This window comes from Pseudonaja textilis, chromosome 2 (genome assembly GCF_049901715.1).
Source record: "Pseudonaja textilis isolate UNSWEBS1 chromosome 2, rPseTex1.2, whole genome shotgun sequence".
NCBI classification, from domain to species: Eukaryota; Metazoa; Chordata; class Lepidosauria; order Squamata; family Elapidae; genus Pseudonaja; species Pseudonaja textilis.
Window position 1 is genome coordinate 191,653,806 of NC_141991.1, and position 17,184 is coordinate 191,670,989.

General features: G+C 41.2%; 1 protein-coding gene across 3 annotated transcripts in view; it reads left to right on the forward strand.

Annotated features, from left to right (window-relative positions):
- The first annotated feature begins 5,783 nt into the window (after positions 1-5,783).
- Positions 5,784-17,184, forward strand: part of TJP2 (tight junction protein 2) — a 69,944-nt gene continuing 58,543 nt past the window's right edge. Inside the window, exons 1-2 of one of the 3 annotated variants that reach the window (XM_087926712.1) lie at positions 6,065-6,246; positions 7,308-7,423. The gene's annotated coding sequence lies outside the window, so the exon portion shown is untranslated. Of the gene's footprint in view, positions 6,247-7,307; positions 7,424-17,184 lie in introns of all 3 variants that reach the window. The other 2 variants (XM_026703778.2, XM_026703780.2) reach the window with 2 other exon arrangements.

The following is a 17,184-nucleotide window of genomic DNA, read 5'->3' on the forward strand; positions in this document are numbered from 1 at the left end:
TATATATAAATATATATATGTTTTCTTAAGTTTTCACGGGTACTTACATGTATGGTATTCAGCTTTATTTAGGTATTTTCCCACGTCATTATAGTTGTGCATTTAAAGTTGTAGCAACGTTTCAGCAGAGTCTCATCTGCCATCATCAGGCTTCTGTATTGTGTTCGTCTGTGAGTGAAAGTCTGAGCTTTCTTATATTGCAAGCATAAGAGTGTGAAATATTTCTGCAAGATTGTATCCAATTGTAGAAGTGTGATATTTGCATAAGAGGTGCTAGCCAAACTGGATACTTTTGCTATATATTTACTCCACTATCAGTAACTTTTATAATAATGGCAATATTCAGTGGAATTGCCATAAATCAAGTGGTATGTCCAATATATCATATTATGTCCCACCATAGAATGAGACTGTGCAATAATTTCTAAGTAGCCGTGTGGGGAAGTACTCCAATAATTCTTACAAAAGTGAATCTAATTAGTGGGATATTTGTTTATTTTAAAATCAGAAACAGACTAATTGAAATACTAAGCTTACCTATTACATGTATATAATTAGAAAACCCGAATTTATGTTTAACTTTGAAATAAGGAGTAGAAATTATTAAACTAATAGTGAACTGCATAGAAAAACTGGGATTAAGTGCAACATCCTCCTTAATTAAATGCAACATTACATTTTAAGATGAGTGAAGAAACTAGGTCTATGCAAAGCAGTTCAAAAATTGTTTTCAAAACATATTTTGGAAGAATGTCATGGCTGCTTCAAAAACTATTCTCAATCCATTGTCCTAAATTAGAGATTTAGAGAATCTGTGACCTGTATGAGATCTTATTCTCTAGTCCAGACATAGGGAACTTCAGTCCCAATCTTGGATTGACCTCCAATAATTTTCCGAGGATCAAATAACACCAAAAAGCAGGGACCAGGTTTCCTGAGCCCTTATTTATATGTGCCTCTCACAGAGACATTGTTAAACATGGCATTTCCTACTAGTGTAAACAAAGGAGGACCAAGGTGTTCTTGAGTTGGGAAGCCTCCACTTAGTATGGGAAGCATACATGGATCTTGGACAAACAGCAAAGCGTTTGGGGACCTTCTCCAACTATGGAGGGAAGCTTGCAAGCCAAATTCTGTTCACAGACTGGAGGCTGCTGTAGTTCTATACAACCCAAGAAGGAATGCAAATTTGAAACCAAACTCAGACAAACTGAAATGATGAGGATTAGCTCTTGCTACTTACATAGGGGCTGATGGTTGAATTTCACAATATCTCTAATGTCAGCCTTGGTTTGTTTTCTGTCTCATTATGAGAATTCCAAGCTTTGGATGTAGCAAAGAAGATTCACGATATTGTGGACTTTTTCTCTTCACTGGGACCTGGTTTCTTTAGCTCAGCGCCCTTTAATCATAATGTCCCCTAACAATGAGCTAAAAGTGGTAGCAAACTATATAAAAAGTCATTTTTCCATCAGTAACAGTATTCAAATGGCTTTCCATTTATGCTGAAGAGAAAAGAAGCCAAGATAAATTTGGGTCACTCCCTCCTTAGAATTTAATTATTTTAATAAAACTTCAAACTATTTCAATGAGATGCCTTTTTTAAACCAATATTGTAATCCCTGAGTTTAGTTCTTCAACAAATTTCTTCTTAAATTTACTTTTTAAAATATTTGCTTAGATTTGAATCATGTCCATGCTTGCCTTATGTTTATAGTACTCTGAACAGGGAAGAGTTCAACAGTAAAAGGTAAGTTCCTCCTGCCCCCATTCATTTCTGAACAGTGAGATAGGATCACTTATTTATTTGTTGCATACATGCTACAACACATCTAACTTCTGGATTTCTGCATTTTTTCAAATGTTAGACATGTTAAATATTTCTTCTGACACTGAGCACTTCTGGATTTTTATTAATACTATTGCCAGATCTGAACATGGGTAAAATGAGGGAAGCTGTTGGAAAGTGGAAGAAGCCTCAAGATTTGCAGAAAAAAAATATGGGTGGGGAAAAAACTCAAAAGCCCCATTAAGAGTGTCATCATTCTCAGGGGCCATAAATGCTGACTGACTGTTTTTAAAAAAATCTATAGTTCTGAAACACTGACTGGGATAAATGTTTGTGTCCATAATGTTCTATCTTCTTGACAATATAAGTGAGATTTTCACAATTGTTCTTGATTCCGGGAAACAAAAAAACCCCACTTTTTGTCTTAGAAATTAGTCATTCAAATAAAAAAGAAATTGCTACTAAAAAGAATATAAATGGATTTTGATCATCGGTATTTGACATCAATAATCTTTTTTATCTGTAATTTCAATGTATAGTGCTACCCTCAGATCAAATAACTTTCTAATGGTGATGGTGAATACTTCTGTTATAGATATCCCTTAGTAGTTTCTTGTGTCAAAATGGGAGCATTGAGCTAGCACAATGACAGGAAGTCTATCCCAAGGAAACTAAGGAAGAAGGACACAAAATCTTAAGGCACCGTGATTGATACGACTGATATTATAGATCTCTTAACAGTATCGCAGTGTACTTTTGTTCCCCAATGCATCCAGATATTGTAGGTGAGCACATGAATAGCAGGTTTGCAAAAAGAGACACAAACGGTTTTTATTTGTGACCTTTGTGGACCTGGGACATTTAGGATCTCTCAGATGTGCAGAATGACTCGCACTATTAATGGAACTGGGAGACATTCAAAAAGGCGGGATGGAGGTTTGAACATTATTGTAGTTCTACAAAGCAATTAGAAATCCTCACTAAACAGGTTGAATCCTAAGAAATATAGGTGATTCCAATATTGCACAACTATATGATTAGGCAAGTCCATTATTAGCTGCTTGCCTTTTGACAGATTTAAGAAGAGGAAAGCTGTAGGGCAGGGGTGTCAAACTCACGTCATGATGTCACGTGACATATTGGGGCTTTCCCCCCCCCTTCGCTAAACAGGGCGGGGCTGGAGCCAGCACATGATGCATCCAGCCTATGGGCCGCGAGTTTGACACCCCTGCTGTAGGGAATACCACTGTATCTTGTATCACCTAAACACATCAGATTCAGACCCCATTAGGGGTAACAACTGAATCTTCATGAATGTAACTGCATCATGTAGATCAAAGTTAAATGGCATGAAGTGAATTGAACTGCTCCTTGCTCAAACATTTGCTTTGCTGATAATTCTGTGAGGAATAATTTGAGGCTAATAAAAGTCAGTGTTATCATCTTTGGAAGATTTGGGTGTTATGAGATACATCAAGGATATGCGCTTACACTGGACATTTGCCATAGTGTATTAGGTAAACTCATTTGAATGATACATAGTCCACAAGTGGAACTGGAAATGGTTGTAAGCTACTGCAGTCTTAAGTTGAGGCACCCACATGATAGGACCTTTTTTGTTTGGGGTTTTTTGACATCTTTTGTGACAGTCATTAAACAAATCACAAGGGTGATAAGCAAATAGTACAAGTGAACCCATTCTTCTGAATTGAATGTAGTTTGCTGGAAACCAGCAAAAAAAGTCACAAATCATGGCCATGTGACTGGGATGTTATAAACAGTTATAAATATGAGCCAGTTGCCAAGAGTCCGTCTGAGGGAAATGGGTCATTTCTAAATTTGATAAAAAAAATAGTCCAAAGCAGAGGTGGTATTCAGCAGGTTCTGACCAGTTCTGGAGAACCTGTAGCAGAAATTTTGAGTAGTTTAGAGAACTGGCAAATACCATCTCTGACTGGAGATTTTACAATATCCTTCCCCTGCCACGCCCACCAAGCCACATCCACAGAACTGGTAGTAAAAAATTTGAATCCCAACCACTGGAAGTGCAGTCACATGACCATGTAGGGTGCATGTGTGACATTTTACAATGGCCAGAAGTACTTTACAGCAGGGGTCCCCAACCACTGGGCCCTGGACTGGTACCGGTCCGTGGAACATTTTCTACCGGGCCGCTGGTTTGCTGGGTGCCGCCATCTTGTTTTGATGAGAAAGTGCTTCCGGTGAGCTTTTCCGGTTGGAAAGCGGCGTTTGAGTCCTGAAGGAATCCTTGCGCCTTAGTTTCATTGAGGGGGGGGCGGCTTCGAACAAAACTAAGGCACGAGGATTCTTTCAGCACCCAAGGCAAGGCGAGCCGAGCGACCGTCCCGAAGCCATCCCGAAGCGAAGCCCATCGACAAAGTACAAAGGAGGAGTTGAAGGTGGCGGGGAGAAGTGGGGGACGGCTGGCTGGCCGGTCACTCGGCTTGCCTTGCCATGCGTGCTGATGCCGGTACCGAGCTGCGGATCATTTTGTGATGCTGGTACCGGGCCGTGGCACAAAAAAGGTTGGGGGCCACTGCTTTACAGGATATAAAGCACCCATTCTGGGACCATTGCAATTCTAAATGGTTGTAAAATAATCAGTGGTAAGTCAAGAGCTGTCAATAGAAAGAGACCACTCTATCACTTAGAACTATTCAAACACACAACTAAAAATATAACTTGCTTGTATCTTGATAGCAGATTCTTTTTCTCAGAAGGTTATGGAAATATGGTGTGAGATTATCCCAGGCCTTCATGTTACGTCTCCAGAGCTACAATATTGTAAAGCAAAGTCAGCCAGTATGTGCATTGAGATATAAAATATAGGACATCTTGGAGATCCAGAACCCAGGCTCGTTCAACACTTTTGCATTTTATTCAGCTTGTTCTACCTGTACAGCCAACTTAACACAAAAGTAATGGGTAATAAACAATTATTTGCTTTCTTGAGGTAGGTAGACACGTAATGCCAGCCAAGAGTTACACCTTAGCTGCTATTCAAGGGTCACCTGGATTTTTGCAATCCAAACTTGATCACCTGACTTGATTGTCAGGCTGAAAAACCAGCCTTGGAAGTGAATATCCAGACTTGGAAGTCCCTCTCAAACTTGCTCAATCCCTTCACAAGAGAGTTTCAACTGTGATCTGGGCTGGAGCCAAACGAAAGCCGCACAATGACGAATGCCCCAGTGTCACCACGGACTCGACTTCCTTGGCGTTTGTCAGAGTTTTATTTTGAACCGGTATTTCCTGTTCCAGTCAGGACCACTGAGGGGGGACTGAACTTACTTGCTGGCTGGCCAGCGTGAAATGCTGGATGCCATTCAGACTGAACGTTGGTTACATTGTTCCGTAACGGTTCCGCGGCTGTCCCGATGCTACGTGAAAATAGGCGGCACGTGTGCAGGGACACGCGTGTCTGCACTTCTGCGGACCGTAATCCAGAAACATCGCCTGAGAAAAAGAGGGCTGGAAGCCCAGGGGTGCAAACGAAGCCAACGGCTCGAATAGGATCAGGAGGTTCATTGCAAGGACCTAACCCGAGGATGGATCCAAATCTCAGAAATTAGCACACACCTTGGCGGGGTAGTTAGGTAACTGCAGCTTCTGGGCTTTGTAGTCCCATTTTGACGCCTTGCCCTCAGAATAACAAACCCTCTGTTGGGTCTGATGAGCGAATTGCTCTCTGCAGCTTCTGGGCTTTGTAGTCCCATTTTGACGCCTTGCCCTCAGAATAACAAACCCTCTGTTGGGTCTGAGGGAGCCAATTGCTCTCTGCAGCTTCTGGGCTTTGTAGTCCCATTTTGACGCCAATAACAAACCCTCTGAGGGCGCGAATTGCGACGTCCGGGAACTCCAACTTCTCATCTGGCGTCCTGCTCGGAGGGCCCTTCGCCGTCTAACCCCGTCCTTGGAGCCGGCCAGTCCCTTCCCTTCTTTTATTCCCTTTCTCTTTATTATTCTTTATTATGCTGGCCGCGGTGTCGTCTGGCTGAACTGTGGTGGCAATTGTGGTTGGGCCGTGGCGGAGGCGAAGCCAAGCCAGGAGACAGCGGCGCTTCTTTCTCCGGGCAGGAGCCTCCCAAGCTCTTCCAGCCGGCGCCTCGTCCTTTCCTTTCCTTTCGGGCGGGAGGGAGGGAGGCGAGCGGCGGGAGCGTTTGCTTACCTGTTTGCGGCGACCGAGCGGCCGCGCCCTTGAGAAAAAGCCGCCTCCCAGGTTGGCTTTCCTGTCTCCTCTTGAAACAGGAAATTGGCTGAGTCAGGAAAGGCTCCAGAACAGGGACTGCCCTCCCTTCTCCCGGGCAGTTTCCACCTCAGGCGGGCATTGAGAGGCGCGGTTTCTGCTTAAATCGCGGTTATATCTCCGGGGGCCGTTCCACTTTCCGTTTTCCGAGGGCTGGGCGGTTTTCCGAACGGATTATTTTCTACTCCAGGTAATTGTTTTGTTTTGTTTTCCCCTTCTCTTTACCTGTTGGGAATGTGGGCGTGTGCTGCGTTTTCTTTCTTTCTTTTTTTGTTTTTAAGTCGCCCTTTTCATCTCTTCATGGAAGGTTTAGAGACAAGCGGAGTTGGGGTGCGCGGGCGGGGGGTGGGTGGGCGCGCCAGGTGGGGGGGGGGAGAATCCCGGACTCGCGTTCTAAGCGCTTCCCGACGTGCAGGCGAGCGCACGGGGCTTGAGCCGCAGAACTCTTACAACCTAATTTGAGAGCCTAGATGGGAAGCGCCCGGTGCGCCCCTTTTCCCGCCGTACTGTCTTCCCAACCTACCTCCAAAAGTAGCCAAGCCACCGCACTCGGGTTGTGTGTGTATGTGGGGGGGGTGGGGTGGGGGGTTACGACTCGGTCATGTCCGCGAGGTCGCTGTTCGCAAACTCTCGAGTGTTGAAGCTCATAAAGCGTGAACCCGGTTGTTTTGCTCCCCGTTCTTCGAAACGACCCCTCCCGAAGTTGTTTGCCATGGGGAAGTTTGTCGCTTTGCCCCCGGAGTTCAACCTCGAGGGGGGACGAACGAAGCGAGGAGAGAGAAAATCGGGTGAATTTATTATTATTTTTTCCCCTGGCTTGGATTCGTCTGAATGAAAAACACTGTTCTGACTATATATGTTGAATCTCAGGAAAGAGTTACTAAACAGGAATCCGCAGGGGTTGCGCCGGAGTTTATACCCACAAGGATCGCTCGTTGCCTTCCAGCCGCTTTTCCCTCCAGGCGTTTGGGTCGTGGGTGGCGTTTTCCCTTTGGTTATGCTTTTCACTGGATGGCGGACTGGATATTTCCTAGGCGGAAGGGGCGCTGTTTTTCCTCCTTCGCTCCTGGGTATTATTACCCTGTTAGGGGAGAGAAAAGTTTTAATTTGCAGGATCGAGGTTTCTTAATGCTCAGGATTATGGGCCTACAATGTTTCTGTTTTCCAATTCAAGCGTTTTCGGGCAGAAAGGTGATGATGGTCGGTAGGCCCTTGAGTTGGGCCTGTGGTGAATCATCGTTTGTTTTGCAGAAGAATTAAGTTGAACAGAGTCATGGGAACTTTTGTTATCCTGAGGAAATTGTACTGGGGGAAAAAAAAATATCTCTGAATACCAGCCATGCTTGAAATGGCACATCGGTACCACAGTAAGTACTTTGAAATGCCTGAGTTTGAGAGAGATCATTTCCTGTATTTCTTAAAGGCTGACAGAGTAAAGCTCCACTGTGTTTCACAAAGCAGACAAAAACAACACCCGACTTGGTTGCAAGCGGGTATACAGTATTCCCATTGTTCTTTTCTGAAACATATTAATTTTTTGAAAAAGCAATTTTGGGCTGTGCAAAGCCTAAGGCAGAGTCTTTCCAGTTCATTAATTAAATTGCTTGTTTTAATACCTTGCGTTTGATACTTTGCTCTTCAAAAGCTTTTTAGAAAACCAAATGTAATACAGCAGTTGCTGTGATAACAATGCTTCAGTCTGAATAATGTAAAAGATTTGTCATCCAAAGTTTTCCAACATAAGGAACATGTAAGTTCTTAATAACATGACATGTGTCAAAGCACAAACAATACTATATTGTAATTACTGCAATAAATTGCTTCTCAATTGTATAAATAGCATTCAGATCAAATTGGTCACCACCAGTCAGGTTTAACTTCTATCCATTCATCTGAACAGATTTTATGAGTAATCATTGTATTAATTAGTATTTCTCTTGAGAAACTTTATTGGGGTATGTTAAACACAAAAATACTGTTGAACTTCAGTATTGGAATTAAAATGGAAACAGTTAACAATGGCAGAGTCATGAGTTTCCCTGATAAATCAAACAAAACACAACACACAAGAGCTGCCTTATGCACTAGGTCTTTTTTTTCTTTCTTGGTAGCGTACAAAAGAAAGCATTAGTTTCTCTGTAAGATTGACTATCAGATAATTCTTTAAACAACATTCAAAAAAGATATACCAACAGAGTTTCAACTTCTCTCTCCCACTTCAGGACAATGTATAATAAGGAATTGCTATAGGAACTAATAGTTAATCTTGGAATGCTAGAAGAAGCTTATGTCTATAGTAGTATTGCTGGTGCTGGTGTGACAATACTTATCCTAAGTTGTAGCTAGGAATGCCTGTAATAAAGTACAACCAATTCATCAAGGACTTCAGTTGCATCCTTTCATGACTTATGCAACCTTGGTCATTTTCTTTTTGGTGCCTTTGGATTTTCTTCTGTATCTACTAGGTAGATGGATTCCGTATTGTGCCATACTTCTTGTATAAGCGATTTCTATGTAGTATCACTATTTAGTAATCTTGAATTAACCTGGAATTTGCATTTCTTTATCTACTTAAAAACTGCTGAAATCTATATTTGACCCATCTTGCTTTCCATTCTTCTCCAAGTCCAAGTAAAAGTCCAACTTTTACTCAGTCACTTCCATTAGGTAGACCAGACAAGAAAATCAGCTCCACAAGAAAGCTAAAACTACCTGTATTCAGATTGACTATAATAACAGAATCTTTCAAGTATGATTGTTCTGAACCTCTTCCTGCTCCTTGCTATATGTGTGGAAGTATAAGTTTCAGCCCCTATTGCCTAGGTGACCAATCCTGTACATCTCCATAAGGGTCATTTTCCTTACTCTGTACATAGAGTTACTAGTTACTACTAGTTTCTTTATGGTATGAGCTAGGCAGCCATATACATTTCTTAAATATATAGTGGTCCTTATGTCCCTGTTTCTCAGAAAACACGACCCACCTCAATAAGCCTAACCCTAATTTTTTTGGGGGGGCGCCTAACCCTAATTTTTTTGGGGGGCACTAATACCCCTACCCTGAAAATAAGCCTGGGGCAGATGGGTGTGGCCGGCACAAGTGGTACGGGCGCAGGCGGGGCAACTGTCTGGCTGCAGCTGCAGCCGCCTGGTCCCTTGGGGCAGCTCAAATACCACTTTTGCCCTTCCCTTTCTGGGCGCAGCGTTTCTGCTTGTTAGGTTGCTTCCCCAAAGCCTAACATCTTAAGTGGTTTAGTGATAAACTATACCTACAGTAATTAGAAATTAATTTGTTTTTAACGTAACTTCCTCCTTACCATAGTGAAATAAAACGTTAGGAAAAATACATTAACATTGTACCTCTAAGGCTAAGGTTTTATATTACATGTGGAGATAGATCCAAATGACAATATTGGATTATCCGGATAAACTCAACAATTTTCGCTTGGACTCTGACTACTGTATTAGATGATCTACTGTAACTGTGGAAATGAAGGTAAAATAGAGTACAAATTACATTGCTTTTGACTCTTCCATGTTTCTTTCTACTAACTATGATGTTTGATTGTATACTTTCTAAAATTAGTGCAGCCTCTGATTATGCAAAATTAGAGCTTGTAATAAGCACAAGATGGATCAAGGAACACTGATGCTAAGAGTGGCTGCAGGATAACTTTAATAAGATTAATGGGATTATAGACTTGTGCATGGTATTATATTCAAGAAACCCTTAATTCTTCAAAAGTGGAACTGCATAGATTGTTTCACACAAGGAATTTTGTGACATAAAATTAAAATAATACTTTTCCTCCTCCTCCTCCTCTTCCTTCTCCTCCTCTTCCATATGATGCTTTTTTCAAACTTTCTCTGAGGTCTTCAAAAGAGCATATATGATCAGGCATTAGAGGCGTTCTAGCACAAGATTTCTCAACTCCAGGGATCTGCAAGAGGTTAATGGGGTACTACAAGATACTGAAGGGAGAATGAGAAAATTCACTCAACCATACCGAAGAGTTCTGGGAATAATTTTAACTACTGGTAATAGATTCTGCTGCTTGAAAAAGCATGAAAACATTTGCTCTACATACCCTGCACTGATCAAATGGTGGAACTATATATAAGATTTTTTCCAATTCTATCTTTCTCTGTCCATATCAAACCAGGTAGAATGTTATGTGAAGGCAAATATTCTTCTCAAGCCAAAACAGCAGTTCGCTTTCTTCTGAAATAATGATACCGTATATACTTGAGTATAAGTCGACCCGAATATAAGCCGAGGCACCTAATTTTGCCTCAAAAAACTGGGAAAACTTATTGACTTGAGTATAAGCCGAGTTTTTCAGCACATTTTTTGTGCTGAAAAAAAAAAAACCCTCGGCTTATACTCAAGTGAGATTCCCTCTGAATCTCCGGATCTGGGCAGCCACTTCCCTGCTTCCGTGTTTCCTTTGCAACTTGTAAGCATGGGGATAATCGGAAGCAGAAAAGTTCTTGCATGAGGATATATTGTTTTTTCTTTATTTAACTGTTTTTAGGGGTGGGGGAAGACCCACCATCATGTGAGAATGCTCAGACACGAAATCTATCCGCCTGAAAATAAGTGTGTGTGTGTGTGGGGGATTTTAACAGAGGGAAGATATAGGGAGAAGGCAAAAGCGACGGAAGATCCTTCAGCCCTAGCTGCTTTCAGTCCGCTCGGGAGGAGGAGGGGGAGGAGGAGGTGGTGGCAGCGGCTCGCAGATCGCAGAAAACAACGCGAGCCCAGGTGGCTTCGTTTCCTCAGCCCTAGCTGCTTTCAGTCTGCTCGGGAGGAGGCGGGGGTGGAGGAGGCCACCTCCTCCCCCTCCTCCTCCTGAGCGGACTGAAAGCAGCTAGGGCTGAAGGATCTTCCGTCGCTTTTGCCTTCTCCCTATGTCTTCCTCTGTTAAAATCCCCCTCCACTTATTTTCAGGTGGATAGATTTCGTGTCTGAGCATTCTCACATGACGGTGGGATTTCCCCCTAAAAACAGTTAAATAAAGAAAAACTATATCCTCATGCAAGAACTTTTCTGCTTCCGATTATCCCCATGCTTACAAGTTGCAAAGGAAACACGGAAGCAGGGAAGCGCTGCCCAGCTCCGAGCTCCACACCATTTTTTTTTCAGAGGGAATCTCACTTGAGTATAAGCCAAGGGGTTTTTTTCAGCACAAAAATGTGCTGAAAAACTCGGCTTATACTCGAGTATATACGGTATATTAAATCAGTGATGGTGAACCTATGCAGCATGTCAATATTCACCAGTACCAACAATTATCCTCAAAACCATGCCTTGTTCTTGTATGATTTTTGAAGGTTGCGGAGGCCATGCAAGAATGGGATGTGCTTTTCTGGTTTCCAGAAGTCATATGAGAGGGCTGTGTACACACATGGCCTCCAGAGTGTGAGAACAGGATATGCTTTTGTGCAGTTTTATGGAATAGCATGAGTTGGCCTTTCTGAGTGGCAACCGTGGCACTAGGACTGGAGTTGAGGCCTGGGCTGCTGAGTTTAGGCCGCTAAGTACCACTGTTCATGATGGGTTAGATGGGCTGGGGGAGGGGAATAGAGAATGGTTTCTCTTTTATTCAAGGGTGATTTTTGACATGCCAAACCCAAAAGGTTGCCATTCCTTTTTAAATACTGCTTAATTGGGAGAAAATATATTTCTCTGGATTGGAAAAACTCACTGAAAATTTTTGAAGATGCACATATATAGAAAAATGAAATTTGATCAATCTCCATGTTTCTTCTGAACGTGCGAAGTAAATTTCAGATTCATGGGCCTTTTCTTGAAATAGAATTCATAATCTGAAGAACAGAATACCTACAAAATAAATACTTGCCATGAAAAGATATGCACAGATGGGACTTGTGAGAGAATGAATGCAATAACTCAATTTACATAAAGATTCCCTTTACTCATTTCATTGCCTCCAGATCTGTGTTCAAATAAGTATCCTGCAAAACAACACATTTTTGTTGTAATGTCATTGAAACTATGTGTAAATCCCACTGCAGTCCGAAAAGCTTTGGTGGTACAATACTAATTTTGAAATAATTGTTCTTGATGGGTAATGGTAAAGATTGTTGAGATTTCTGAGAGATTAATCAATGATTTGTTCTGAAAAATAATGTTGTGAACGCCTATTCTACTTAGAAACCATGAATAGGATTTCCTGAAGTTCTAATGGATGAACTCTGATCAGACAAATGTAAATGAACTAGTAATCACCTGTCTGATTAGTTCGGTTAACAACTTCTTTTATTAGAAGTTGCAAATTTCTTGCGTGTGTTTGGGGCTATATTTTTGCCCTAAATTTGGGACTGCTCATTTTTGTAATGCCACCTTTATATTATTTTAATAACTAAAAGCAGCAAGCACATCTAATATTCCTGCTTCCTCCTATTTTCCCTACAACAACAATCCTGTGAGGTAAGTTGGGCTGAGAGAGATTGATCAGCGCAAAGTCAACCATCCGGCTTTCATGTCTAAGGCAGGAGTAGAACTCACAATCTCCTAGGTTCTAGCTTGGTACTCCAGCTAATGAAGTCTTTGATATTAGTTGAGTGGTCATTAAATGGACTGGAAAATGGTGAAAGAGACACACTGAGAGACAGAATACTGTAATGAGTATGGCAGAGTCGTCCTCCAAATATTTTTGACTGCAGTCTTTGGACGTTATGCTGACTAGATCTGTTGAAAATTGAAATCTAAAACATCTGAAGACAATGAATTTACCTTTCTTTGATTAACATAGCATTGATAAAACTTGATTGTGGTTCCCCTCAGATAAGAAATCCTTAGGCCTCGTGCAGTCTCTGTATCCCTATTCTATTTCTCTGAAATCTGATAATTAAAAATTATTGAAAGAACTGAATTGGCCTATGAAAGAATAGAGGTTAAATACAGAAAAACAGCTTGTTTCTTGGAATAAAAACTTGTTCACAAATACCTTTATTGTGTTACCTATTTTTTATGTTTCTAATTTGTTAAAATTATTTTGCAGAGATGTTTGGAAGTTAGGTTTGTGAATTTAAATTGTGTTTTCACTATTTCAGAACTATTCTTTCCTTTCACTGTACATCCTATTTGTCCTGATATAAACACAGAGGTATAATATAATTCAGAGTTCAGAGAACTACTTCATTGTAATGGCCTCTCCTTGAAACTTTAGGATTTTGTAATGTATCTCCCACATTCACACACACTTTCATACAGACACACCTGCACCCACCCGAATCCCCCACTCCTCAGTTGCATTCATGAAAAGACCGGTAACAATGGCTCCTGCTGTGTAGTCACTTCTCTGATGTGTGATAACACTTTCATTTCTTGCAGTACTGTGAACAATGCTTTACAGCAAAAAAAAAATTACTCTACACTTTAAGCCCTTCAGAATTATTAGAAGAGATGTCTAATATGGATTTTAAATTGAATGTGGAAGGTTGCTTCAAAATGGCTGACCTTTGTTCATTCTTTAAGCTCCTGGCTGAGTGAATATAAGGCTAATTGGTTCTACATTGAGCTTAAGTAACTTCAGCAATAAAATGAAGGACTAGGGGTGACATGGTAGCAGTGTTCCAATATTCCAATAGCCACAAAGAAGAGGGAGACAAGCTATTCTCCAAAGCCCCTGGGGGAAGGACAAGAAGCAATGGGTAGAAACTAATCAAGGAGAGAAGCAACTTGGAACTAAGGAGAAATTTCCTGACAGAATAGTTAATCAGTGGAACAACTTGCCTCCAGTAGTTGTGAATGCTCCGACAGTGGACGTTTTTAAGAAGAGATTGGATAACCAAGTCCCCAGAAATGGTGTAGCGTTTCCTGCCTAGGCAGGGGGTTGGACTAGAAGACCTCCAAGGTCCCTTCCAACTTATTCTATTCTATTCTATTCTATTCTATTCTATTCTATTCTATTCTACATGGTGAATATGTATCCTGTCACTTCTGGATTAGTTAGACTGATCCATTCATTATACAGCTAAAAATTTCTGGGGACTGGTTATTTCTATCTATCCTGGCTTAAAACCAGAAGTCAGGGGATGAAAGTGAAGCCATGCACATGTGCCAGATGTTCTTGGTTTATAAACATTTACTTACCAAACACACCATAGGCAAGCTATTTCTGTAAAAGCATTTGCTGACTAGCGGGGGTGGTGTTAGTCTGCTTAGTTCTGAGCACATCTCTTAAGCATCTGCTACTATAAATGTATATTTAATTTCTTCCTTCCTCTTAGCTTGGCTCTTAAAGTATGGAATGTCATGGAAAGTATAGTGAATGAGTCTTCAGTAGCTCCTAACGTCATTTGAAAAATGAAACCACCTGCTTCTCCTTTAGTGCTTGAAATATTATAAGCCTTGAAGATTTAGCTGAGGATTAGTAAATTGGAGAGAGTCCATTATCAGACCAGGCTTAGGACCACGTTTCTTGCTTCATTTCCGTTAGTGCTTTATGTTTAGATCCCTGGAATTACATAACTCTGACGTTTTCAGAGAAGCTGTCAGGAACGTTTTTACTCTTTTCCCGAATGTTGTTCTCCAGCTTGCAACAGATGTAATCCATTTTGAAAAGGGTTGCTGTAGTGTGGTCAGCTTGCCCAGACAAGATGATTTCCGATACGGCAGCCAAACACAGTTTGTAGCTTAATTCAACACCGCATTTAAAGATTCAGGATGAAATGTAAGAAGTATGTAGCTATTCTTGAAGCTGCAGTTGGAATCACTCCTCTTAATAAGAGAGAAATGCTACCAGTGGTTCGACATGTAAATCTCTGGCAGCAACCCGGGTGAGTTTTAGGTTGGGTGAGTGAGACATTGCAAAGGTAAATATTTACTCTGAACCTGTGTGTGGATTTGCAGCTTGCATTATTCGTCAATGGCTAAAATGTAAATGCTCTTGTCTAGTGTATAGTTGGCTAAGATCAGTCAAGGTATGGTGGGTTACAGCATTTAAACCTCTGGTTAAGTATTTGGGATGAAAATAATATAGTGAAGCCAGTGCAGATTCAGTGCAGGGTCAAGTCTAGATGGGGATATAATGGCATTTCTCCTCTTGTACATTTAGGAATAGTCTGCACCCAGGCAAAACAGATGTATCAAATTCCTTTAGGAAAAACATTCTTATTGAAAAACTGAATTATGTATATATTAGCTGTCCTTTTCTTATTTAAAATAAACCTCAATGGGATATCTTCTAAATCTGTTCTATTTTCCTGATTTAACTCTATCTCGTCTCTGTTGTATTCTTCTGCTTGATGTTAATACTTACTGTCCTGTAGCTTTTTGGATTCTGCCTTTTGTTATTACACACATTTTTTCTGCTTTATCTCTCTAATATTTTTCCCCTTAGATGTGACTTTCTTTCAGCTAGGATCTTTATATCTGTTTCAGGACCTCGGCGTTATTGATATTGATGCTGGTTCCCGGCATCCTCAATCACCTCTCCCTTGCTTATCTCCCATTGAAGTTGATCTCTGTTATCAGCTAGTTCTGCTGGGATGGACTGCTTCTGAGGGGTCTGTTTCAGATGTCGTGTCTTCTAATCTAGACCTTTTCCACTGCTAGGGTTCAGTGATCCACTGTCCAGGCTACCTTTACTGGCTTTTGTACCCCCTACTTGGGCTCTTCTAAGGCTTTAGACTTGTCAACTTTAAGACTTGTGGACTTCAACTCCCAGAATTCTATATAGCTGGCTGGAGAATTCTGGGAGTTGAAGTCCACAAGTCTTAAAGTTGACAAGTTTGGGGACCGCTGCTTTAGACAATCAGGAGCCCTTTCTGCTGAGTTATCTTTTAGTTGTGTTTCCTTGGCTCTGCATTCCACCCATGTGGTCACTTTGGGCTCTGTTGTTATAAACCATGCCATAGACTCAAGCTACTCTTGGCTATCAAGCCAATTCTTCCTTCTGGCCTGGTTGCTTATTTTACTTGCCAGCCCTGGGCTGCTGTACTGCCTTAGGTGTTGATGCTTTCTTCTTTGACAGCCATATTTACTTCCAGCGTGTCCTGAATCTATTTTCCACCAGTTCAGCTGATGTTCCATTGGACACCTTACAGCTTTGTGTCACCACCCCAAAGCTCCTCACCTGTCACCACTGCTACCATAATCTTTACCTTTACTGAAACCACTGTAGCTCTCTGGGTTCTGTCCTCCTTGTGCTATTACCACCACATCACTTTGGAGCCCCTGGCATCGTTCTCTTGTTGTTGTTGTTGTTGTTGTTGGCTTGGAGCATCTAGACAATGTACCTGGGTGTCTTCTTGCTTGGTTCCTCTTTTCACTCTTGTTTTTTCTAATTGTTTTTGAGCTCCTTAGCTATCCTTTTTCTTCCTGAGATTTCTGGGACACGAGTTTCTCAAGCCTCTTTCATCCCATCTTTTAAAAGGGCTTGAAGAACTTTTATCTGGTGAGACTTTTAACTTTTTTTCTTAGGAGAAGAAGAAGGGTGCAGTCCCTTGCATTTACCTGGTTCTGCCCACTCATATTTGTACCTCATGTATCAAAGAATCCATCTACAGTTTATGTGCAATAGGCAGCCTATGCAGGTAGTCCTCAACTTATGACAGTTCATTTAGTGACCATTCAGAGTTGCAATGGCACTGAAAAAAGTGACTTATGGCCATTTTTCGCACTTTATCACCTTTGTGGCATCCCCATGGTCACATGATCAAAATTCAAATGTTTGGCAACTGACTCATGTTTATGACGGTTGCAGTGTCCTGGGATGACGTCATCTGCTTTTGTGACCTTCTGACAAGCAAAGTTAACGGGGAATTTAAATTCATTTCACAACCACGTTACTACCTTAACAAATGCAAAGGTTCGTTTAATAACTGTGGCAAGAAAAGTCATAAAATGGAGCAAACCCACTTAACAAATGTTTCGCTTAGCAACATAAATTTTGGGCTCAATTGTGCTCGTAACTGAAGAACTACCTGTTACATTTATTAAATAAATAAATAAAGCAGTTTCCAAATTTTAAACAGATTTTCTGATCCTTCTGAATAAAAAAATCATTTTTAAAGATCACATATCTTTTCTGTGAGGCGAACTTAAAATAAAAGGCTTAGATGCTCTGCAATTCTATCCAAATAAGCACCCATGTGC